Here is a 26,962-nt window from a genome sequence, read left to right as displayed (position 1 = left end):
TGGAAGAGGTGGAAACATGGCCGCCATCTAACGGTGCCACAACGTTTCTTCCCTAGACGTAGTTAACGGTCTAGACCTTTCCAGCATGGCCGCCGCCGAGTGTATTTAACATCCTACACACAGCGGTTCGGCGCGTTGCAACTTTGATCTCTCTCGTTGCGCTGCGCTCCGTAACCTTTCTTAGCGGTGGTCCGCTCTATCCCCTGTTTTTTCCTTCCCGCTCGCCATTCCCTTGTTCCTGCTTCCTTGACTCCTCCCTGGCTCTTTCTGGGTATTCTGTCTGGGACAGCCTCCTTCGTCCCCCTTCTTTTTTGCTTCCCTCGAGAATCTGGTTTCATTCTCTCAGCTTGGAATTGTGCTACAGTCAGCTTTCCACTTGTCGCCTTGGTCTTCATCCGGTGTGGACTCATCTCACTCCACCTATGACCCTGAAGGGGTTTTTGTGCCGCAAGGCTTTTCCCCGTACTCCGTTGTTGGCTGTCGCGGAGGGGAGTCACTGTTGATTCCGGACTCAGAGTCACAGTGGCTTCCTTTCGAGGCAGACCTTACCTTCTTAAGAAGAAGAAGCCACAAGCCAGACACACCCGAAGGAAGAAACTGGACTACTCGTCCACGTCAGGTGAGGAGGAAGGGGAACTAGGAGATATCCTGTGTTTGAGTGAAGAGGAAAATTTAACTGACAAGCCCAATATTGTATTTGGGCAGCCCGGTAGCCTTGATAACCTTTTAAACGACGAGAATTCAACCGAGATTTTCTGTCTTCTTCTGTGCTCCTTGAAAAGGCGCCAAACCCGCAGAACTGCATTCAGCCATGAGAGAAATCTTGCCTAGAGCCTTCTTCATCGATCCCTGCTGCAAAGTCCCTTCTGAGATCTTGTGTTCAGTCTCCAGGACAAGGAATCCACTGACCAGGTATTTGGCTGCAGTCTCTGAAGTTCTCCTGCTGCAATCTCTTTTTCATTGCTGAGGTACTGTGTTGGCTTGGGTATATACGTACCTTAAGCCTGTTGGGATTTCTGTGTAGTCCTGGGGTGTTTTCTGTGATTGGGAGGTCCCTCGTCCAGTACACCCAGTCCTACTGCTAGAATCCTGCTGGGGTGCCTTCTGTGAAGCCCCTGGACCCTCTTCTAACCCTAGGAGTAAAGTACTCACTTGTTTGCCAATTTTCCTAAGGAAACTCTGACTTTTGCTACTAAAGAACTTATTCTAACAATGCCTGTTGGTCACTAGTCCTAGTGACCCACCTTCTGCCACTGAGAACACTCATGCTCTAAGGGAAAGGCTTTGAAGGGATTGGGACTTCTGCCTATAAAATAAATCAAGTGTTTTACTTACTTGTAAAGAGTTGGTTGGTTGGTAACTTTAATTCTAAGAGTGAACAGTTACAAACGTTCTTACTGATCTTGAATGTGTGATGCACTATTCTTAAAAGTATGGTTAACATCTTTTCTTCCTTAGCCACTGTTTTACCATTCTAAAAGAAAGTAGGTGTGAAGGTATTTTACTCTCCTGTGATTAGGTTGTGCCTCTTTACAAAAGTAATGTGTTGGTTTCACCAGATTATTCCTGTAGGGTAATTGTATGAGTGTCCTCCAACTGTTGGTATCACTAGGTTAGTCCTGTTAGGATAACTATATGAGTGTCCCCCAACTGGGTCTTGCTTCCCCTGACTTGCTGCTAGCCTGTCCTTAATAAGTCTACATTAGGTTGTTGCCTACCTAGAATAAGTACTCAGTAAAGTGTGACATTGGGTTTTACTTTCCCCTTCATTGTGAAGTTGAAGTATGTGGGTTTTACTTACCTTGTGTTAGCTGTGTGCCATCCAAAAGAAGTTACCAGAGTTATTGCTTACCTCAATCTGGGGTTCCCTGATTTCCAAAGCATCTGTAACTATATATTACATCCTTAGGTTTTACTCACCTGGTATAACTGTGTGTTATGACAAAAGTAGTTAAAGGTTTTTACTGCACCTAGAATAAGTGTTTCACTATTCACCAAAAGTATATTGTCCAGTTGACTGTTTATGTGATTTGTTCCAAGAGTCACTGTACAACTGGAAGGGCCTACTGTCCTTGTATTACCAAAAGTAATCTAAAAGTAACCATTGGTCTTTTACTCCCAAAGAATAGGTTGGACCTGTACTAAATGTGTATAACAAGGTTTTGACTTCCCTAGAAGTACTGTTAGGTGTTCCAAATAAGGTCTATACTTGGGTCTGTGTGCTTTCAAGTATAGTGTTGTGTTTTATATTGTGATTTCATATAATGTGTTCGTTCTTACTTAAGCCCTAGATTTATCTGGGCCTACCTGTATTTAAATAAATCCTTTATTTGCAGAATAAATAGTGTTTCAGTGTTTCTTTGGATCATTTGTATTACAATTTCACTTGTACTGTATCTACTGCCCTCTCTCCCTCCTAGGATAAGCCTGGCTGCTCTGTCTATGCTACCCCGAACTCAGGTGGTACAGCCTTATACTAAGAGTGGAGTCTTGTACTGCCTCAGTAGAATGGTTTTACTAAGCCCTTAATTGGACTTCAGAAAAACTGTCTTAACAGCCATTGGTGTATGCCAGCAAATAATTTGTTTTTTGTAAATGTTCCTAATGCTACAGTGGTGCATGTGTGAATCGATGCCGTGGGACTCAAGGTCAATGCCTTGAACTGTCTACTCCCTCACGGCCATGCAGAGTACATGTGTGGCTTTCATTTACCAAAAGCAAACTAGGCATAAGGCCGCATTGTTTTTCGGACTTGGAAATAAAGGGAGGATATGTAAGGAAAGGAATGGGGGGAGGTTAGTAAAACTGTCAAATATGATAAGGTACAGCATTCCAAAACTGGACAATGCTACCTTTAATTTCATTTCATGAAAATCTGTTGATCTGAACGGACGCTCTGTGTTATGCCGAGAGAATGGAAATGCTGATTATTGTGTAAGGTTTACTGTAGATGTATTTGTAGACAAAGGAGTCAAGGTTTCATTTTATGACCGGTGTGGCTGGCTGGCTAACAATGCAATGGCTTGTGTTTTTGGCAATTTGTGAGGACACTCAGAAACATCCGGAGTGTACTTGTATTTGTTCCATGCACATATGCAGTCCAGCGCTGAAATGCATGGAGTCCACTTCTGTGTTCGCACAGGTTCCACCAGCGTCCAATTCTAGGCTAATGTTACGTTAAAATGCTGTCTATGTGTTATTCGAATTCTTACGTCAACTTCCGCATCGGCCTCCCATTGCAAGCTCAACACACTGCATAGCACTAACCTCTCAATCACATCGTAGACTTCAACATTGCATGTTGTTTTCTCTGTGTTTGCATTGTTTCACGTTTGTGTTCATCATTAGTTTTCACACGTTGTATAAGTAATGGATGGATTAGAATAGAATAAAGAATGGCTCCTGAGACACATTTCTGTTATGTTTTATACACAGCCACATCCTGCCCTACTGTGAATGTCAAAGTTTCCAAATACCAATTGATGGCTACTTCAGCCGGCAGTTGATGATGCACCTCAATGGTTGGATGACCATCACGCTCTTTTGGGGCAATCGCCCCGGACCCATATGCCCTTTCATGGTACCGGCAATAAGGAGTACCTTGACATTGTTAATGGTGGTGTAGCAACAAGCTGATGCCGAAGCCTTACGAATCACAGTGCCTACATCCAATGTGCTTATACCCAAAGGAACACTATATGACTCACGATAAACATTTGTGTATCGAGAACAAAGGAAGAAAAAAAATGTGGTTGAATATGGAAATCGGCAGATGTTCTCCGAGTGTTTATTGTGAAATAAAAGCACATTATAAATTGCAGAGTATTGCAGTTTCCTTCAAAGATAGTGTTTTGTATTCAGAATTGGGATGCGCTGTGCTGTGAGAGGATGTGTGTTGATAGTCCGGGTTCTGCGTCAACTGACGTCAGGACGTAGGTGATGATTGGGCATGTTTGGCTACGCTGCACAGTAGTGCCATGGAGATAGGCAGAGAATATCACTAGGAATGGTGATGTCAGCTTCAGTCGTGGGGACTATGATTTAGTGCCGACAGGGCACTTGAATTTAGGGTGATGCAGCAACGGATCAGATTAGCACAAAATGGCCGCGCCCTGCTGCCTGATTTCGCATTTGTAAAAGTCAGGAAAACCACAGTAAGGTGCATAGGAAATGTTTTTACGATCAATCAACATATGCATAAAAACACATGCCCGAACACTTGGGACAATAATATTTTTGAGCGCAATACATATTTGTATACTTACAGAACTAAATACCACAGGCTGTTATGTTAAAATACAGATAATTAGGAAGGGTTTTTCAGTAAAATAAAAGACATGCACACTAAAAAACCCTTTGAATGTGCACAACTGACGTGAAACGAAACATCATTTGTGCAAGGTCCCCCTTTATTTTTTTTAAATGTCACAGCAGATAGGAAGAAAATGTTTGGCTGAAAATGCTGCTGGCTGCTTAGGCATTCTTGCCTGTTTTATCAACCTGTATAGCGTCCAGGGTTGATACATTTTCGGATAGAACTTTGGCTTTGGAATTTATAAGAACTCTTTGCCCGAATAGTTCCCAAGTACCTGTACCTTCAAAACACACTAGTGATGGAAAGATTTCAATGTTCAGAATCTGTCTGTCATGTTTTTTTTTATTATATAAAACACTAAATTACCATAGCAGAAAAAGGTCTCACAGAACTTGCATGCAGGCAATGTGTGCTGCTCTATCATAACTTCACAAAAATGTAAATTGCCTGACAAACAAGAAGACACTTGGGGCCTCATTACGAGTATGGAGGTAGCCATGGTGCTATTAGCGCCATGGCTGCCTCCATACCGGGCTCCAATACCCGGGTCTGTGAATGAGCAATTACCGGGTCATTCCGACCTTGGAGGACCCAGTAATTCCTCATGCACAGAACCATTCCCCATTCCCATTTGAGCCCCATGGGCTTGATCCCAATGGGGATGGAGCTAATAACTGGCCCGTTGATAACATGCCCGTTATTAGCCCGTTGGTCCCCTCGCGGGACCCTGAAAGGACGTCTGGTTTTACTAGATGTCTGTTCCGGGTCCCGTTAGGGGACCTCATAATCAGGCAGCCGGTAATGAACGGCGCCGGTCCCGTACCGGCACCGTTCATTACGAGACCGCCAGCCTCGTAATGAGGCCTACGATTATCACAGTTGGTCATGCAGGAACTAGTGCTGTTCTCACTCTTGCTCTGAACGCCAGTGCTGCAACACGGAAATGTGCAACATGTTGGAAAAAGCGCGTTGCTTTTCCCAGTGCCTGCTTTTTCATGAAACATGCATGTTTTTACTGCTTTTCACACTGTGCGGGAACAGGTTTGAAGACGCACCTTAGTACTGCGCACAGTGGGGCACTGCCTGTCCCTAGCTTTGACAGGAGCCAGGCCTAAAGCTAAACATAGCCGTAGGAATAGGCAACTAAATCTGTAGGCGGTAAGAATGCATAAAAAGCAGTAGCCTACCGCCTAAAACGTTAGGGTTGCCAAGTATGTGACAATGTTCAATTGTTTGCGAGATCAGCCCATGAAAAAGACCGGGAGGTCGGAACACATGTCAGGCTTTGGGCTCTTTAACAAAGATTAACACCTCATCAAAATACATGCTTCGTGTTTCCATAGCACAGTCTGATTGTGTTTACCTTGTGCTGTAATACTACATTCCACTGACACATTTTGATACTTTCTTGTTCTCCATTATTTTGAGGCCTTGGACATCAATGATCAACCAGGCGAATGAACCACCAAGGAACGGTCCAGAAGACAGCAAGGCCAGAGACACCTAACACAGATGTCCGAAGCAACGAGGTAACACCAATAACCCATCTGCTAAAACCTCAACTCTCTGCATACACCTCTCAAACCCTAAACAAACACAACCACTTTCTTGCACAGAAGAACATACTTCCCATGTAAAGGAAGTTCTACGCAGACTTCAGCAACATCGCCTACTGGTGAAACCAGAGAAATGTGCCTTCGCCCAGTCTTCCATATCCTACATAGGATTTATCCTATCTGAGAAAGGAATCACTATGGACCCCAAGAACGTCAAAGCCATTCTTGCCTGGCCATCACCTTCATCGGTTAAGGAAATCCAGCGGTTCCTTGGACTGGCAAATTTTATCGGAAGTTCATACCTGAATTCTCCAAACTCACTCTTCCAATAACTGTGTTACTGAAGAAATCTTACACGCCTTTTTACTGGTCCAAAGAGGCTGAAGACAGTTTCAACAGTTTGAAGCAGAGGCTCTGCTCAGCTCCCATCTTAAGACAGCTCGACCAACAGCGGATCTTTATCCTGGAAACTGACGCCTCTGCGGCGGCAGTGGGTGCTGTACTTCTTCAATCCAACCAAGGTCGGGAACATCCTGTAGCCTATTATTCTAAGACTTTAAACCCCAGCCAACAAAACTATTCTGTCATAGAGAGAGAACTCTTGGCCATGAAATTGGCTTGCCTGGAATGGAGACATTTACTCCAGGGGAGTTTGCATCCCTTTAAGTACTGATCACAAAAACCTGCAGATACTCAAACAACAAGAATGTTACAACACCCGACAAGCCAGATGGGCGCATTTCTTTGCTCAATTCCATTTGACCATTGCGTATATTCCCGGCTCTCAAAACCATATAGCGGATGCCTTGTCTCGGAGAGAAGAAGTCAACCAGACCCATCGGAAAGAACTAATGTTTCCTCATACCAAGATTATTTCTGCTGTGTCTTCTTTCTTGGAGGAAGTAAGAGAAGCTTCGCTTTCCCCAGAAGGGTCTTCCTCTGTCCTGGAAAGGGTGCCGGTGGACGAGAAAGACGTCCTGTACCTCAACCGCGGGATGTTGATAGTCTCACGATCTTTGGCTACGAGCCCTTCGGTGGTGTCATGACTCCAAGGTAGCCAGACATCGGGGCATGCGAGGTACACTGGATTTGCTACAAAGGTCTTTCTATTGGCCCAACATGAAAGCTGACACTCAGACATACATCCAATCCTGTTTAGTATGTATGCAGAACAAACATTCTACGCAAAAACCTTTGGGTTTACTGCAGCAAGATCAAACCCCTCCTGGCCCGTGGAAACACATATCCACGGATTTCATTGTAGACCTACCAGTATCCCACTGATGTACATGTATCATGGTAACAGTAGACTCTTTCTCCAAATTGACGCATTTCTCTCCACTGCCTAAGATACCCTCGGCCTCAGTCATGGCAGAAATCTTTCTTAAAGATGTGTTTAGGCTACATTGGCCTTCCGCAAAAGATCGTATCTGACCGTGGCAGCCAATATACCACAAGATTTTGGACGGCGTTGTGTAAACTGTTGGGTATTGAGAGGGCTCTTTCTTCAGGGTTTCACCCTCAAACCAACGGTCAGACCGAAAGGTTGAAGGGTACCCTAGAGCAGTACCTAAGATGCTTTATTAACCAGCTACAAGACAACTGGGTATCTTTACTCCCAACTGCTGAGTTTACTCACAATAATTCGGTTCGTACTGCTCTTGGGATTAGTCCTTTCTATTGTACCTACGGATATCATCCTCAATCGATAGTACCAACCTTCTGGAAGGAGACTCATATACCATCCACAGAGGCTACTCTCAGACAACTACAGGAAGCCCATAACACAGCCAGAAACAGTCTTCAAAGGGCCAACAGTAGGTACAAGGAGCACGCGGATAAACACCGGAGACAAGTACCAACCTGGGAGAAAGGCACCAAGATTATGCTGTCTACAAAGTTCTTACCTCGCTGGGTCTGTCCATCCAAATTATCTCCTTGTTTCATCGGACCCTTTGAAATACTGTCTAGGATAAACCCTGTTGCCTATCGTCTCAAGCTGCCAAAGACACTTAGTCGGATTCATCCGACATTTCATTCTTCCCAATTGCGCCCTTTTGTGCCTGGTAACAGAAGACAGTATACTGTCACAACCACGGGATACTGGCGGCTCTGGAAGAGGTGGAAACATGGCCGCCATCTAACGGTGCCACAACGTTTCTTCCCTAGACGTAGTTAACGGTCTAGACCTTTCCAACATGGCCGCCGCCGAGTGTATTTAACATCCTACACACAGCGGTTCGGCGCGTTGCAACTTTGATCTCTCTCGTTGCGCTGCGCTCCGTAACCTTTCTTAGCGGTGGTCCGCTCTATCCCCTGTTTTTTCCTTCCCGCTCGCCATTCCCTTGTTCCTGCTTCCTTGACTCCTCCCTGGCTCTTTCTGGGTATTCTGTCTGGGACAGCCTCCTTCGTCCCCCTTCTTTTTTGCTTCCCTCGAGAATCTGGTTTCATTCTCTCAGCTTGGAATTGTGCTACAGTCAGCTTTCCACTTGTCGCCTTGGTCTTCATCCGGTGTGGACTCATCTCACTCCACCTATGACCCTGAAGGGGTTTTTGTGCCGCAAGGCTTTTCCCCGTACTCCGTTGTTGGCTGTTGCGGAGGGGAGTCACTGTTGATTCCGGACTCAGAGTCACAGTGGCTTCCTTTCGAGGCAGACCTTACCTTCTTAAGAAGAAGAAGCCACAAGCCAGACACACCCGAAGGAAGAAACTGGACTACTCGTCCACGTCAGGTGAGGAGGAAGGGGAACTAGGAGATTTCCTGTGTTTGAGTGAAGAGGAAAATTTAACTGACAAGCCCAATATTGTATTTGGGCAGCCCGGTAGCCTTGATAACCTTTTAAACGACGAGAATTCAACCGAGATTTTCTGTCTTCTTCTGTGCTCCTTGAAAAGGCGCCAAACCCGCAGAACTGCATTCAGCCATGAGAGAAATCTTGCCTAGAGCCTTCTTCATCGATCCCTGCTGCAAAGTCCCTTCTGAGATCTTGTGTTCAGTCTCCAGGACAAGGAATCCACTGACCAGGTATTTGGCTGCAGTCTCTGAAGTTCTCCTGCTGCAATCTCTTTTTCATTGCTGAGGTACTGTGTTGGCTTGGGTATATACGTACCTTAAGCCTGTTGGGATTTCTGTGTAGTCCTGGGGTGTTTTCTGTGATTGGGAGGTCCCTCGTCCAGTACACCCAGTCCTACTGCTAGAATCCTGCTGGGGTGCCTTCTGTGAAGCCCCTGGACCCTCTTCTAACCCTAGGAGTAAAGTACTCACTTGTTTGCCAATTTTCCTAAGGAAACTCTGACTTTTGCTACTAAAGAACTTATTCTAACAATGCCTGTTGGTCACTAGTCCTAGTGACCCACCTTCTGCCACTGAGAACACTCATGCTCTAAGGGAAAGGCTTTGAAGGGATTGGGACTTCTGCCTATAAAATAAATCAAGTGTTTTACTTACTTGTAAAGAGTTGGTTGGTTGGTAACTTTAATTCTAAGAGTGAACAGTTACAAACGTTCTTACTGATCTTGAATGTGTGATGCACTATTCTTAAAAGTATGGTTAACATCTTTTCTTCCTTAGCCACTGTTTTACCATTCTAAAAGAAAGTAGGTGTGAAGGTATTTTACTCTCCTGTGATTAGGTTGTGCCTCTTTACAAAAGTAATGTGTTGGTTTCACCAGATTATTCCTGTAGGGTAATTGTATGAGTGTCCTCCAACTGTTGGTATCACTAGGTTAGTCCTGTTAGGATAACTATATGAGTGTCCCCCAACTGGGTCTTGCTTCCCCTGACTTGCTGCTAGCCTGTCCTTAATAAGTCTACATTAGGTTGTTGCCTACCTAGAATAAGTACTCAGTAAAGTGTGACATTGGGTTTTACTTTCCCCTTCATTGTGAAGTTGAAGTATGTGGGTTTTACTTACCTTGTGTTAGCTGTGTGCCATCCAAAAGAAGTTACCAGAGTTATTGCTTACCTCAATCTGGGGTTCCCTGATTTCCAAAGCATCTGTAACTATATATTACATCCTTAGGTTTTACTCACCTGGTATAACTGTGTGTTATGACAAAAGTAGTTAAAGGTTTTTACTGCACCTAGAATAAGTGTTTCACTATTCACCAAAAGTATATTGTCCAGTTGACTGTTTATGTGATTTGTTCCAAGAGTCACTGTACAACTGGAAGGGCCTACTGTCCTTGTATTACCAAAAGTAATCTAAAAGTAACCATTGGTCTTTTACTCCCAAAGAATAGGTTGGACCTGTACTAAATGTGTATAACAAGGTTTTGACTTCCCTAGAAGTACTGTTAGGTGTTCCAAATAAGGTCTATACTTGGGTCTGTGTGCTTTCAAGTATAGTGTTGTGTTTTATATTGTGATTTCATATAATGTGTTAGTTCTTACTTAAGCCCTAGATTTATCTGGGCCTACCTGTATTTAAATAAATCCTTTATTTGCAGAATAAATAGTGTTTCACTGTTTCTTTGGATCATTTGTATTACAATTTCACTTGTACTGTATCTACTGCCCTCTCTCCCTCCTAGGATAAGCCTGGCTGCTCTGTCTATGCTACCCCGAACTCAGGTGGTACAGCCTTATACTAAGAGTGGAGTCTTGTACTGCCTCAGTAGAATGGTTTTACTAAGCCCTTAATTGGACTTCAGAAAAACTGTCTTAACAGCCATTGGTGTATGCCAGCAAATAATTTGTTTTTTGTAAATGTTCCTAATGCTACAGTGGTGCATGTGTGAATCGATGCCGTGGGACTCAAGGTCAATGCCTTGAACTGTCTACTCCCTCACGGCCATGCAGAGTACATGTGTGGCTTTCATTTACCAAAAGCAAACTAGGCATAAGGCCGCATTGTTTTTCGGACTTGGAAATAAAGGGAGGATATGTAAGGAAAGGAATGGGGGGAGGTTAGTAAAACTGTCAAATATGATAAGGTACAGCATTCCAAAACTGGACAATGCTACCTTTAATTTCATTTCATGAAAATCTGTTGATCTGAACGGACGCTCTGTGTTATGCCGAGAGAATGGAAATGCCGATTATTGTGTAAGGTTTACTGTAGATGTATTTGTAGACAAAGGAGTCAAGGTTTCATTTTATGACCGGTGTGGCTGGCTGGCTAACAATGCAATGGCTTGTGTTTTTGGCAATTTGTGAGGACACTCAGAAACATCCGGAGTGTACTTGTATTTGTTCCATGCACATATGCAGTCCAGCGCTGAAATGCATGGAGTCCACTTCTGTGTTCGCACAGGTTCCACCAACGTCCAATTCTAGGCTAATGTTACGTTAAAATGCTGTCTATGTGTTATTCGAATTCTTACGTCAACTTCCGCATCGGCCTCCCATTGCAAGCTCAACACACTGCATAGCACTAACCTCTCAATCACATCGTAGACTTCAACATTGCATGTTGTTTTCTCTGTGTTTGCATTGTTTCACGTTTGTGTTCATCATTAGTTTTCACACGTTGTATAAGTAATGGATGGATTAGAATAGAATAAAGAATGGCTCCTGAGACACATTTCTGTTATGTTTTATACACAGCCACATCCTGCCCTACTGTGAATGTCATAGTTTCCAAATACCAATTGATGGCTACTTAAAGATGTGTTTAGGCTACATGGCCTTCCGCAAAAGATCGTATCTGACCGTGGCAGCCAATATACCACAAGATTTTGGACGGCGTTGTGTAAACTGTTGGGTATTGAGAGGGCTCTTTCTTCAGGGTTTCACCCTCAAACCAACGGTCAGACCGAAAGGTTGAAGGGTACCCTAGAGCAGTACCTAAGATGCTTTATTAACCAGCTACAAGACAACTGGGTATCTTTACTCCCAACTGCTGAGTTTACTCACAATAATTCGGTTCGTACTGCTCTTGGGATTAGTCCTTTCTATTGTACCTACGGATATCATCCTCAATCGATAGTACCAACCTTCTGGAAGGAGACTCATATACCATCCACAGAGGCTACTCTCAGACAACTACAGGAAGCCCATAACACAGCCAGAAACAGTCTTCAAAGGGCCAACAGTAGGTACAAGGAGCACGCGGATAAACACCGGAGACAAGTACCAACCTGGGAGAAAGGCACCAAGATTATGCTGTCTACAAAGTTCTTACCTCGCTGGGTCTGTCCATCCAAATTATCTCCTTGTTTCATCGGACCCTTTGAAATACTGTCTAGGATAAACCCTGTTGCCTATCGTCTCAAGCTGCCAAAGACACTTAGTCGGATTCATCCGACATTTCATTCTTCCCAATTGCGCCCTTTTGTGCCTGGTAACAGAAGACAGTATACTGTCACAACCACGGGATACTGGCGGCTCTGGAAGAGGTGGAAACATGGCCGCCATCTAACGGTGCCACAACGTTTCTTCCCTAGACGTAGTTAACGGTCTAGACCTTTCCAACATGGCCGCCGCCGAGTGTATTTAACATCCTACACACAGCGGTTCGGCGCGTTGCAACTTTGATCTCTCTCGTTGCGCTGCGCTCCGTAACCTTTCTTAGCGGTGGTCCGCTCTATCCCCTGTTTTTTCCTTCCCGCTCGCCATTCCCTTGTTCCTGCTTCCTTGACTCCTCCCTGGCTCTTTCTGGGTATTCTGTCTGGGACAGCCTCCTTCGTCCCCCTTCTTTTTTGCTTCCCTCGAGAATCTGGTTTCATTCTCTCAGCTTGGAATTGTGCTACAGTCAGCTTTCCACTTGTCGCCTTGGTCTTCATCCGGTTTGGACTCATCTCACTCCACCTATGACCCTGAAGGGGTTTTTGTGCCGCAAGGCTTTTCCCCGTACTCCGTTGTTGGCTGTTGCGGAGGGGAGTCACTGTTGATTCCGGACTCAGAGTCACAGTGGCTTCCTTTCGAGGCAGACCTTACCTTCTTAAGAAGAAGAAGCCACAAGCCAGACACACCCGAAGGAAGAAACTGGACTACTCGTCCACGTCAGGTGAGGAGGAAGGGGAACTAGGAGATTTCCTGTGTTTGAGTGAAGAGGAAAATTTAACTGACAAGCCCAATATTGTATTTGGGCAGCCCGGTAGCCTTGATAACCTTTTAAACGACGAGAATTCAACCGAGATTTTCTGTCTTCTTCTGTGCTCCTTGAAAAGGCGCCAAACCCGCAGAACTGCATTCAGCCATGAGAGAAATCTTGCCTAGAGCCTTCTTCATCGATCCCTGCTGCAAAGTCCCTTCTGAGATCTTGTGTTCAGTCTCCAGGACAAGGAATCCACTGACCAGGTATTTGGCTGCAGTCTCTGAAGTTCTCCTGCTGCAATCTCTTTTTCATTGCTGAGGTACTGTGTTGGCTTGGGTATATACGTACCTTAAGCCTGTTGGGATTTCTGTGTAGTCCTGGGGTGTTTTCTGTGATTGGGAGGTCCCTCGTCCAGTACACCCAGTCCTACTGCTAGAATCCTGCTGGGGTGCCTTCTGTGAAGCCCCTGGACCCTCTTCTAACCCTAGGAGTAAAGTACTCACTTGTTTGCCAATTTTCCTAAGGAAACTCTGACTTTTGCTACTAAAGAACTTATTCTAACAATGCCTGTTGGTCACTAGTCCTAGTGACCCACCTTCTGCCACTGAGAACACTCATGCTCTAAGGGAAAGGCTTTGAAGGGATTGGGACTTCTGCCTATAAAATAAATCAAGTGTTTTACTTACTTGTAAAGAGTTGGTTGGTTGGTAACTTTAATTCTAAGAGTGAACAGTTACAAACGTTCTTACTGATCTTGAATGTGTGATGCACTATTCTTAAAAGTATGGTTAACATCTTTTCTTCCTTAGCCACTGTTTTACCATTCTAAAAGAAAGTAGGTGTGAAGGTATTTTACTCTCCTGTGATTAGGTTGTGCCTCTTTACAAAAGTAATGTGTTGGTTTCACCAGATTATTCCTGTAGGGTAATTGTATGAGTGTCCTCCAACTGTTGGTATCACTAGGTTAGTCCTGTTAGGATAACTATATGAGTGTCCCCCAACTGGGTCTTGCTTCCCCTGACTTGCTGCTAGCCTGTCCTTAATAAGTCTACATTAGGTTGTTGCCTACCTAGAATAAGTACTCAGTAAAGTGTGACATTGGGTTTTACTTTCCCCTTCATTGTGAAGTTGAAGTATGTGGGTTTTACTTACCTTGTGTTAGCTGTGTGCCATCCAAAAGAAGTTACCAGAGTTATTGCTTACCTCAATCTGGGGTTCCCTGATTTCCAAAGCATCTGTAACTATATATTACATCCTTAGGTTTTACTCACCTGGTATAACTGTGTGTTATGACAAAAGTAGTTAAAGGTTTTTACTGCACCTAGAATAAGTGTTTCACTATTCACCAAAAGTATATTGTCCAGTTGACTGTTTATGTGATTTGTTCCAAGAGTCACTGTACAACTGGAAGGGCCTACTGTCCTTGTATTACCAAAAGTAATCTAAAAGTAACCATTGGTCTTTTATCCCAAAGTATAGGTTGGACCTGTACTAAATGTGTATAACAAGGTTTTGACTTCCCTAGAAGTACTGTTAGGTGTTCCAAATAAGGTCTATACTTGGGTCTGTGTGCTTTCAAGTATAGTGTTGTGTTTTATATTGTGATTTCATATAATGTGTTAGTTCTTACTTAAGCCCTAGATTTATCTGGGCCTACCTGTATTTAAATAAATCCTTTATTTGCAGAATAAATAGTGTTTCAGTGTTTCTTTGGATCATTTGTATTACAATTTCACTTGTACTGTATCTACTGCCCTCTCTCCCTCCTAAGATAAGCCTGGCTGCTCTGTCTATGCTACCCCGAACTCAGGTGGTACAGCCTTATACTAAGAGTGGAGTCTTGTACTGCCTCAGTAGAATGGTTTTACTAAGCCCTTAATTGGACTTCAGAAAAACTGTCTTAACAGCCATTGGTGTATGCCAGCAAATAATTTGTTTTTTGTAAATGTTCCTAATGCTACAGTGGTGCATGTGTGAATCGATGCCGTGGGACTCAAGGTCAATGCCTTGAACTGTCTACTCCCTCACGGCCATGCAGAGTACATGTGTGGCTTTCATTTACCAAAAGCAAACTAGGCATAAGGCTGCATTGTTTTTCGGACTTGGAAATAAAGGGAGGATATGTAAGGAAAGGAATGGGGGGAGGTTAGTAAAACTGTCAAATATGATAAGGTACAGCATTCCAAAACTGGACAATGCTACCTTTAATTTCATTTCATGAAAATCTGTTGATCTGAACGGACGCTCTGTGTTATGCCGAGAGAATGGAAATGCCGATTATTGTGTAAGGTTTACTGTAGATGTATTTGTAGACAAAGGAGTCAAGGTTTCATTTTATGACCGGTGTGGCTGGCTGGCTAACAATGCAATGGCTTGTGTTTTTGGCAATTTGTGAGGACACTCAGAAACATCCGGAGTGTACTTGTATTTGTTCCATGCACATATGCAGTCCAGCGCTGAAATGCATGGAGTCCACTTCTGTGTTCGCACAGGTTCCACCAACGTCCAATTCTAGGCTAATGTTACGTTAAAATGCTGTCTATGTGTTATTCGAATTCTTACGTCAACTTCCGCATCGGCCTCCCATTGCAAGCTCAACACACTGCATAGCACTAACCTCTCAATCACATCGTAGACTTCAACATTGCATGTTGTTTTCTCTGTGTTTGCATTGTTTCACGTTTGTGTTCATCATTAGTTTTCACACGTTGTATAAGTAATGGATGGATTAGAATAGAATAAAGAATGGCTCCTGAGACACATTTCTGTTATGTTTTATACACAGCCACATCCTGCCCTACTGTGAATGTCATAGTTTCCAAATACCAATTGATGGCTACTTCAGCCGGCAGTTGATGATGCACCTCAATGGTTGGATGACCATCACGCTCTTTTGGGGCAATCGCCCCGGACCCATATGCCCTTTCATGGTACCGGCAATAAGGAGTACCTTGACATTGTTAATGGTGGTGTAGCAACAAGCTGATGCCGAAGCCTTACGAATCACAGTGCCTACATCCAATGTGCTTATACCCAAAGGAACACTATATGACTCACGATAAACATTTGTGTATCGAGAACAAAGGAAGAAAAAAAATGTGGTTGAATATGGAAATCGGCAGATGTTCTCCGAGTGTTTATTGTGAAATAAAAGCACATTATAAATTGCAGAGTATTGCAGTTTCCTTCAAAGATAGTGTTTTGTATTCAGAATTGGGATGCGCTGTGCTGTGAGAGGATGTGTGTTGATAGTCCGGGTTCTGCGTCAACTGACGTCAGGACGTAGGTGATGATTGGGCATGTTTGGCTACGCTGCACAGTAGTGCCATGGAGATAGGCAGAGAATATCACTAGGAATGGTGATGTCAGCTTCAGTCGTGGGGACTATGATTTAGTGCCGACAGGGCACTTGAATTTAGGGTGATGCAGCAACGGATCAGATTAGCACAAAATGGCCGCGCCCTGCTGCCTGATTTCGCATTTGTAAAAGTCAGGAAAACCACAGTAAGGTGCATAGGAAATGTTTTTACGATCAATCAACATATGCATAAAAACACATGCCCGAACACTTGGGACAATAATATTTTTGAGCGCAATACATATTTGTATACTTACAGAACTAAATACCACAGGCTGTTATGTTAAAATACAGATAATTAGGAAGGGTTTTTCAGTAAAATAAAAGACATGCACACTAAAAAACCCTTTGAATGTGCACAACTGACGTGAAACGAAACATCATTTGTGCAAGGTCCCCCTTTATTTTTTTTAAATGTCACAGCAGATAGGAAGAAAATGTTTGGCTGAAAATGCTGCTGGCTGCTTAGGCATTCTTGCCTGTTTTATCAACCTGTATAGCGTCCAGGGTTGATACATTTTCGGATAGAACTTTGGCTTTGGAATTTATAAGAACTCTTTGCCCGAATAGTTCCCAAGTACCTGTACCTTCAAAACACACTAGTGATGGAAAGATTTCAATGTTCAGAATCTGTCTGTCATGTTTTTTTTTATTATATAAAACACTAAATTACCATAGCAGAAAAAGGTCTCACAGAACTTGCATGCAGGCAATGTGTGCTGCTCTATCATAACTTCACAAAAATGTAAATTGCCTGACAAACAAGAAGACACTTGGGGCCTCATTACGAGTATGGAGGTAGCCATGGTGCTATTAGCGCCATGGCTGCCTCCATACCGGGCTCCAATACCCGGGTCTGTGAATGAGCAATTACCGGGTCATTCCGACCTTGGAGGACCCAGTAATTCCTCATGCACAGAACCATTCCCCATTCCCATTTGAGCCCCATGGGCTTGATCCCAATGGGGATGGAGCTAATAACTGGCCCGTTGATAACATGCCCGTTATTAGCCCGTTGGTCCCCTCGCGGGACCCTGAAAGGACGTCTGGTTTTACTAGATGTCTGTTCCGGGTCCCCCGTTAGGGGACCTCATAATCAGGCAGCCGGTAATGAACGGCGCCGGTCCCGTACCGGCACCGTTCATTACGAGACCGCCAGCCTCGTAATGAGGCCTACGATTATCACAGTTGGTCATGCAGGAACTAGTGCTGTTCTCACTCTTGCTCTGAACGCCAGTGCTGCAACACGGAAATGTGCAACATGTTGGAAAAAGCGCGTTGCTTTTCCCAGTGCCTGCTTTTTCATGAAACATGCATGTTTTTACTGCTTTTCACACTGTGCGGGAACAGGTTTGAAGACACACCTTAGTACTGCGCACAGTGGGGCACTGCCTGTCCCTAGCTTTGACAGGAGCCAGGCCTAAAGCTAAACATAGCCGTAGGAATAGGCAACTAAATCTGTAGGCGGTAAGACTGCATAAAAAGCAGTAGCCTACCGCCTAAAACGTTAGGGTTGCCAAGTATGTGACAATGTTCAATTGTTTGCGAGATCAGCCCATGAAAAAGACTGGGAGGTCGGAACACATGTCAGGCTTTGGGCTCTTTAACAAAGATTAACACCTCATCAAAATACATGCTTCGTGTTTCCATAGCACAGTCTGATTGTGTTTACCTTGTGCTGTAATACTACATTCCACTGACACATTTTGATACTTTCTTGTTCTCCATTATTTTGAGGCCTTGGACATCAATGATCAACCAGGCGAATGAACCACCAAGGAACGGTCCAGAAGACAGCAAGGCCAGAGACACCTAACACAGATGTCCGAAGCAACGAGGTAACACCAATAACCCATCTGCTAAAACCTCAACTCTCTGCATACACCTCTCAAACCCTAAACAAACACAACCACTTTCTTGCACAGCAAACCGCATGCACTTCACTACACCGCACCCAAGCTCAGCGAATGGTGTTACCCGAACTGAAGCTGCCAACACAACATCACAATCTTGCTCTACCTTTACCCCGCTACACCTTACTAGCCCATCCTAGCCTCTTAGCTTTCATATCCGCCAGAGCGCCAGGGGACAACTCCGGTGGTGCTAATGTGCGGTGTAAATGTCCTTTAACATTAACATTAACACATCCTCCACCTGTATGTTATTATTCGTCCAGGTGCGGCACTTCAGAACAACAGCATGATTATGGGTGCTTACATAACTGTCATCTACCCACCTCTCACCCCCCAAAAAAGGTTGAGGCTGGCTTCACCATTGTGCCTGCTATGGGACGCTTTTCAAATGCTCCCCCACACTGATGTGGCATCGGCGTCCTATGTAAAAGAAGCTCCCAGTGCCAGCACAGGATGTTTTTCTGTGCTGGAGACCAGGGCTGACCCAGGAAACCCCCAGATGTGTTCCTGAGCTCAGCTTCAGAAGACTTGACAGAGACTGAATGCAGAAACAGCCCACCTCACACCCTGTTCAGAAGATGTCCCAATTGGTATATATGTCTTGCAATGAAGATTATCCCTGCTATCTGCGCAGGCAGTATTAATTCTATTAAAGACTAGGAGGTGAGCAATATGCTTCAACGTCTTTAATTCACTACTCTTCAGCAGTTTCAACAAAACTCTAAAAAACCATAACAAAACACTGAAAACAGTCTGAACAGACTTTTCACCCTTTTGAACTACAATCTCCATAGTCTCTGTAGTCCATCACACTCCATGCCCAGTAATAACCACTTCCTGTTCCTGGGCTCCTCCTCTCTTTTACTCGCTCTGAAAGTCCCATTGCGAACATCACACTAAGTCTTGCAACTGGCAACGACTCAAAACACTCCAACTAAATATCGAACTTCCTCGATTCCAGGCGACTACTGCCGCTAAACTCCTACATCAGTTGTTCTTCTGCTCCTCTCCTAGACATAAAAGAAAGCAGAAAAATCAGGTTGGCGTCCATGTATTGACATTATTATCATATCATTATGTATGTAATCTCATAGTCTCCTATACATTACATAACTTGGGTGGGAATTTAATGCTCGCCTCCTAGTCTTTAATAGAATTAATACTCCCTGTGCAGATAGCAGGGCTAATCTTCATTCTATGACAAGACTGGAGGCGAGCATTATGCTTTTTCAAAGCTTCCCGACACTGTGACCGCTAACTTCTCGGTCAGCTTAAAATAAAATTCTTTAAAAGTTCGATCATTCGACCAGTCTGCTGTTAGCATAATAGCTGTAAGTGATACTCCTGTTGTAAAGGCTTTAGACGCCATAGCTCCTCGCACTGAATGCGCCCCATATTTCTCCACATCTATCCCTGCTGCAAGCATGATTTCTTTAACCCATCGGCCTATCGTAGCTGTGGATACACCCTTGAAGGGTTTTCTGCGCGCTATTAGCAATTGCTTAGTAGTAGCTGCTCTGAATTCTGCTGTCCTACTCTTGCATTCCTTCACGCAGCTTGCTGCGCACCATTTAGCTCTGCTTGGGAAATATTGGTAGTGCAATGACGAAGTTCCCGTCTTAGTTCTTCCCACTATAGAGAACGTCACAACCTCTGGTCCAAATGACCTTCTGTCTATTTCCAGCGCTCTTACGCCTGACACTCGTTTACAAGACACTAAGCACAACAACATTGCTAACTTTCAACTTTCCAACAGCTTAAGCACCAATAGACCATCCCAGACGGTCTTATAACGCGGCTCCGGAGGCACTCTAAACTTTGCTACTCGAATAAACCGGACCACTGCTGGGTGCTCGCCCGCAGGCACTCATTCGATAGGGAGGTGCCCTGCTGATATGGCGGATCTGTATACTCCTATGGTGCGGTACGCTTTCCCGTCTTGCAACCAATGAGCTAAAAAAGTTCAGAATCATCACTACAGGCACAGAAACGGGATGAACACTTCTCCCTCTGCACCAGCTCGTCCACTTGGCCCAAGCCGCAACATAGCTCCTCCTAGTGGATGGAGCCCAGGATTCTGCAATGAGTTGTGCAGCTTGTGACAAAATGCCTGGCAATGCCCAGCGTCTCCTGATATCCTGCACGCGACGAGCGGGAGAGCCCCCTTCACTCTCAGAGGGTGATATGACCCAGCTGGGTCCGTGAGCAGGTGCTCTCTTTCAGGGAGCATCCTCGGGTAATCTACTCCTAGCTCCATGAGGTCCGGGAACCACACTTGCGACTTCCAGCACAGCGCTACTAATAGCAACTCCGCCATCTCCCTCCGACACTTCGCTAGAACTCTGCTCAGCATCATAAATGAGGGAAACTCGTAGTGTGGACCTCCGACCCACTCCTGTAGAGCTCGTCCCTAGAGCTCCCGGGCCCAGTCTCCAGCTGAAGTACTCTGCTGTTTGGGCGTTCAATCACGATGCAAAGAGGTCTATGTGTACTGGTCCCCATCTCTCGGTCATCCTCCAAAATGTTGCTGGATCCAGCCTCCAATCGCTGGAATCTGTGAGGTATCGAGTGTTCCAGTCTGCTATGACGTTCAGCGTCCCGGGAAGGTATTCCGCTGTGATGGACGTCTCTGACTGCAGGCAGAAGTGCCAGAAGTCCTTTGCTAGTTTGGCTAACATCCTGGATTTGGTGCCGCCCAGGTGATTTATGTACCGTACTGCCGATATGTTGTCCATCTTCAGAAGGACACAAGATTTCATCCTCCCCTTCATGAAGGCTTTGATCGCAAAGGATCCTGCTAGGAGCACTAGGCAATTTATATGCAAACGGAGTTCCTCCTCACTCCATTTCCCTCCTGTCTGTAGGTCTCCACACCTTGCGCTCCAGCCTAGCCGGCTGGCATCGGACTCTGACCAGATCTGGTCTGTCTCCGAAAATGGCACGACCATTCCAGGCGTCCATATTCTGTAACCACCATTCTAGTTCCGTTTTGGATTCCTGATCTAGCGGGACCGATTGGTGATATCTCAGGCCTTGCTGCAGGTGCCTTATCGTTAGCAGAGCTCGATAATGGAGAGGTCCTGGGAAGATGGCCTGAATAGAAGCCGCTAACAGCCCTACAATCCTTGCTAGAGTCCGGAGAGATACTATCTGGCTCCGCAGACATCCTCTGAGTTCTCTCTTGATGTCGCAGATCTTCTGAGCCGGGAGCTCGAGCGTTGCTTTTCTGGTATCCAGGATGAAACCCAGAAAGTCTAGCCTCTGCGCCGGTACAGTGTCTGATTTCTCCTTGTTCACTAAAAATCCTAGGGATGCTAATAGGTCCAGAACCCACCTTGTCTAGCATCTGAGGGTCTCTCGCTCTTCCGCTAGTAGCAGGAGATTGTCCAGATAAATGATCATCCTTATTCCTTTCTCTCTTATAGCTGCCGCTACCGGCTTCATCATCTTGGTGAAGGCCCATGGTGCTGACGCAAGCCCGAAGGGCATGGTCTTGAATCACCAGAGTTGCCCTTTCCAGCAAAAAGCTAGGAAAGTTCTCAATTCTTCTGCTTTCGGGCTAGTCAGCTATGCATCCTTTAGGTCTAGCCTCGTCAACCAATTCTTCTCTCTGAGCGAGTCTCGGAGCTGGTGGATGCCCTCCATCTTGAAGTGGCGGTACACTATCCACCCGTTCAACTCCTTTAAGTTTATGACTGGTCGCACTTTCTCTTTTCTGTGCACCAGAAACATGTTGCTTATGAACGCGGGGTCTCCTGGGCACCTTTCTATGGCGTTCTTTGCTGCTAACAGACGCAGCTCTGGGTCTAGAAGACACTGCTCTGTGTGCTCTAAATGCTGCTGGTGGGGCCTACGCCCCTGCATGGGTGGCTGAACAAACTCTAGGCGCATGCCTACAATCGCTTGTAGCACCCAGGCATCGCTGGAAAGCTTGCGCCAGTTTCTCAAGAACATGCTTGTTCTCCCCCCCACAGGAGGATAGTACGTTGCTCTCACCTTGCGTGAATCCTTGACCATGACCTGCTCCTCTTCCTCTACGACCTCTTGGGAAGCGTCCTCTGGAACGGAAGAAGGAGTCCTGTTGCCTATTCTCCCAGTATTGGGCTCTGGGATTCTGAGGTCTTCTTCCACCTTGGTTGCGACCAGCCGAGCAACCTCTGTGGCGACTGGTCCCTCCAAAAACTCGATTGGGGAAAATCTTCCATATGGAAGCCTGCGGCTTCTCCAGAGACGCGTAGGTGCCCACGAAGTGCCCAATTTCTTTGCCGAACGTTTCTCCGAAGAGGAGTCCTTGTGCCGCTTCTCCAGCTTCGTACAAAGCTAACTCACTTAGCTTAGAATCTATCTTCAATAAGAGGCCTCTCCGGCGCTCCGATGCGATGGCGCAGTTCGCGTTCCGTAGGAGGCATATTGCTCTCTGCGCCCAGCTTGCTAGGGCGTCGGGGTCCACTTCCTCCTCGGTATCTTGGCTCTTTCGGCCAGGTCCATAATTTTCGCAAGAGGCCCGGCCAAGTCTAATATTTTCTCCTGGCAACTCCTCCAAGACCTATCGTTACCCTTCCGAGGGTCTTTGCTAGTTTTCGACACGAAAGTCAACATTTTAGAATCTAATTCAGGTGTCTCGGCCACCTTACCTGGGAGATCTGTTCTCAGGCATTCCGCTCGGAGCCTCTGGCGGACTTCGTTGTCCAGTGCTTTTCGCAACCTCTTTGTCATATATTGAGCCACTCTTGGTGAAGGCTGCCAGTCTGACGATCTCGGGTTCCGGATGCTGTCTGGATCAAACATGTCCTCTTCTACCTCCTCAAGGTGCTTTTCTTTGCGGATTCTCTTTCCTCCGCTAGGTCTGATCTCTACCTCTTCCTCTTCCTCTTGAGAGGGAGTTTCGCATTCCTCCAGCTCTTCTTCCGAGCCTGGGTCCTCTTCTCCATATTCTTCGTCCCCTGGAGAGGGGGTCTTAAGGTCCGGCACAGTCTGACGCTGCATAAATGCTTGACGAAGCTTTACGAAGGTGTTGACGACCTCTGGGGCCTTTTCTTCTGCCCCAACCGAAGTACCCTGGGGGTCGAGGGGCTTTCCTCTTTTGGGCCTTAGTACTCCCCATAGACCCTGATTCCGAGGTTTCGGAGGGCATGCGTATTGTCCAAGGGCTGGTGTAATATCGCCTCGAGGGACTCCAGCCTGTTTTGCAGGGGTCTCACCCCTTGAGCCACCGCATCTATAAGCGAACTTCCCAGCACCTGTTTGAAGCTGGCAGCCAGATCTGACATCTGCTCCTCTTCACTCCATTCAAACTCAGACATCTTCCTTGGGTGCTGTGTGCCTGTTGTACTCGAAAGGGTGTCACTGCACGCCCTTTCACTACAGATGCTTCGGGGTCTGTATGTACGACCCTTCTTTATCTTTAATATCAACTTCTTTTTTCTTCCTTATTTTCTTCTTTTTTTTTTTTTAAATTGTATTCTTTTTTTTTTTTTCTTGTGGCTGCCCCGGATGGGAGATAGTTTATATATATGAGCCTGGGATGGGCAGTTTCTGTCCAGTCCTCTTTATTAGAGGAACGATCAAAGTGACTCTTCTACTGTCACTGTGAGCCTCGTAAGGCTTTCTCACGGCTGACTGCTGTATCCTTTCCCTTTTCAGTCGTGCGCGCTTGCCAGCTCGCGCTTCGCTGACCGGAATGCTACTTATGGAGAGGCTGCTGCCTTGTAGCTTAACAATGCTAGTAATATTAAACTATTATCACTGCCGGGCCCGGCTCCTCGCGTGTGCTCTGCTCCGTGTCACATAAATGAATGCGAACAAGGAAGCAAGGCACTCACCGGCTCCGCCTCCGCAAAGGTGGGGGCCGTGAGGATTCGATTCCTCACGCGCTGCCACTCCGCCTCCCCGAGGGAGGGGGCCGCTACACGGCGCGCGTATCCCTTGCTGCCTATGAGAGAGGGAACTGGGACCTGGCTACTGAGCGATCCCGCGGACCGCTTATGCCCTCCACGATCGCGGCAGACCCTCTGCTGTGCCGGACATATGGCACGGGGCTCGTGACTCGAGGGAATGCCAACCGAACGAACGGGCTCGTAGAACTCGAGCTGAAAAACACTTGGTTACACTGTACGACGCGCCACTGCGCTAAATACATATGCACTTGCAATAAACAATCTGAAGCTCAAAGTATTATTGAATCAACCTCTCAGTGCTCTAACCAGATCTATCCAACTCTGTATTTACCCTACGCTAGCTGGACTATAGCATTTCCACAAACAGTAGGGAGAGAACCAAAATGGTACTTATCTGCTTGAAGAGCAGTAAAAGAAGAGAAGGAGCCCAGGAACAGGAAGTGGTTATTACTGGGCATGGAGTGTGATGGACTACAGAGACTATGGGGATTGTAGTTCAAAAGGATGAAAAGTCTGTTCAGACTGTTTTCAGTGTTTTGTTATGGTTTTTTGGAGTTTTGTTGAAACTGCTGAAGAGTAGTGAATAAAAGAAGTTGAAGCATAATGCTTGCCTCCAGTCTTGTCATAGAATTTACAGATATTATTTTGTTAAGGTGAGCATTGTGACCAATGAAAACAGTAGAGTCCAACTTCCATTACTCACTCAAAAGGGTATCTTGCTGAATCACTGTCACAGACAAGTTTCTAATTTAAATTTGTGGACATTCTTATGTTCCCAAACTGCTCTTTGATTTAATGCAAAATGCAAGGCTTGGGTTCCATGAAAAGATGTTTAGCATGGCCAGGCCTAGGGCCACAACCATTGGCTCCTCTTGGCTCCTCTCCCCCTCTCCTGCAAGCAGGAGGGGGATTCCAGAGTAATTTCTTTTGGCAGTGGCACCCTATTAAAGTGAAACGCTCCCTGCTACAGCACAGGAGCAGGCAGCTTTCCACTTAATTAGGGTCCCTTTAAAGGCTCCCCTGTGATGGAATACCAGTGACGTCCTATCCAAATGAAAATCTAGCTGCTCCCGTGCCGGGGTGTCCAATTCGGAGCGTTCCACTTTAATAGGGCACCTCCACCATGCCAGCTGGGGAAGCCTTTGAAAGGGTCACCAAGCTGGCATTGCAGCAGCACCCTTTCTAAAAGGGTATGGGGGAAGGAGCTGTTAATTCAAATAGGATGCTGCCGGGCTAGCACCACCACGCCTGCTCGGGGAAGCTTTTCAAAGGCTCCCCATGCTGGCGCAACAGAATGTTCCCAATGGAAGTTAAAAGCTCCATCCATGTTGGCGCAACAGAAGTGCCCAATGGAAGTTAAAAGCTCCATCCATGGTGGGAGGAGCTCTTCCTCACTTATATAGGGCGCCACTGCAACACAAGCATGGGGGAAACTTTATTTTACAGAGGGCGCCATAGCAGCCACCACGCCAGCAAAAGGGAGCTTTTTAAAGGTCACGTCAGCATGGAGAAGACTTTAAAAAAGCTCCTGCATTCTGGTGTGGCAGCAGCTTACCCCTTTGTAAATTATATTAATTTGGCACCCTGAGCAACCACAAAGGTGGTCCATGCCTAAGGCTAGCCCATCGTACTAAACTGTAGGGGAAGAAACAGAATACACCATTACTAAATAAGCACTGCAGTGAACAGAGCAATTCTGCTTTGCTTCTCGTCCAGCGATATTGCACTTCTTGGGTGCGAAGGAAAGCTGGTGAAGGTAATGTATGGACAGGCAAGGCAGAGCTCTTTGTAGCTTGATAACTATGTAGTTAACAGTTGCGAAGGAGAACATGGAAGGAACATAACATACCCAAATTCCCTCACTTTAATGATTATCCAAATCCAACCCCCATTTATATTTTCACCGTAATTTGTTGAAAAAATGCGATGGAATCGTATTCGCATTAATGGTCTGCGATGAAATCTCTCTATACCGACTGTCCAAAACAAGATAGGATTTAAAGACAAATGGGCAGATTGTCAAAACTTTTTTGGCGCAGTGATGACGTCCTCCAAAAAACAAAGGCATCTGAATAAATGCATCACAGATGTGCTCATTCAGACACCCTTTTTCACCTATTTGCGCAAATCTGGAAGCGTTTCTGGGCATTTAAACGCACATCGAGAATTCCCAAATGGGATGCGCTTTTAAATGCGCAGAAATGAGGGTCATCCTCTGCACCTGTTGGGAACAGGCACACAGAAGCTTGAAAACGGTTTAAACCTTGGCTGTCACTTGCATTTCTATTTCCCAAACGGAGATGGAAATGCATTTTCTGGAGCCACTCCTGAAATGTGGAGGTCAATATTTGAGAATAAGGTGACCTGTACATTTCTAAGTGGAGTGTCTTTAAGGTGTCAGTGGGCAGTCAGAAGGAAGGCCCCAGGCAACTGTCAAGAAACTGTGGGCCATGAATTTGTTTCATGGCATAGTGTCAGCTGACGTAGCACAACTTATTGTAATATCTCATACTATAATATGGTATAATTAGGCATAACATCTGGAGAAAGAATGCAGGCCTCGCAAAATGTACCCGTCCACTAGCATAGTCAAGACGTTTTTTATGAAGATTGAGTACCATTTTAGTATATTCAAACTTGACAGTGAGTAAAATGATTCCAGGATGTTTGAAACTTTTATTTGATATTTACTACTAATGAACTTTGTGTGCAGTAAATGTCAAAAATGGTTTCACTGACTTGACTGTCAGTAGTCAGCAGTGTGCCAAACATGAAGTGGGCTTATGGTTACATGCACCATTTTACAAAAAGCGTTGGTAACATTTTCTCACTATCTCTACGGGTCAAGTACATTTCTCTTAGGTTGAGTATTCAAACTAAGGTACTCGACCTGCAGCTCTGGTGGGATTTTAAAGAATTTGCAAAGCCTGGAATGTTTTGCAT

Source organism: Ambystoma mexicanum, chromosome 6p, assembly GCF_040938575.1.
Source record: "Ambystoma mexicanum isolate Mex_15411 chromosome 6p, UKY_AmexF1_1, whole genome shotgun sequence".
Taxonomy (NCBI): domain Eukaryota; kingdom Metazoa; phylum Chordata; class Amphibia; order Caudata; family Ambystomatidae; genus Ambystoma; species Ambystoma mexicanum.
This window is presented reverse-complemented; position numbering follows the sequence as displayed.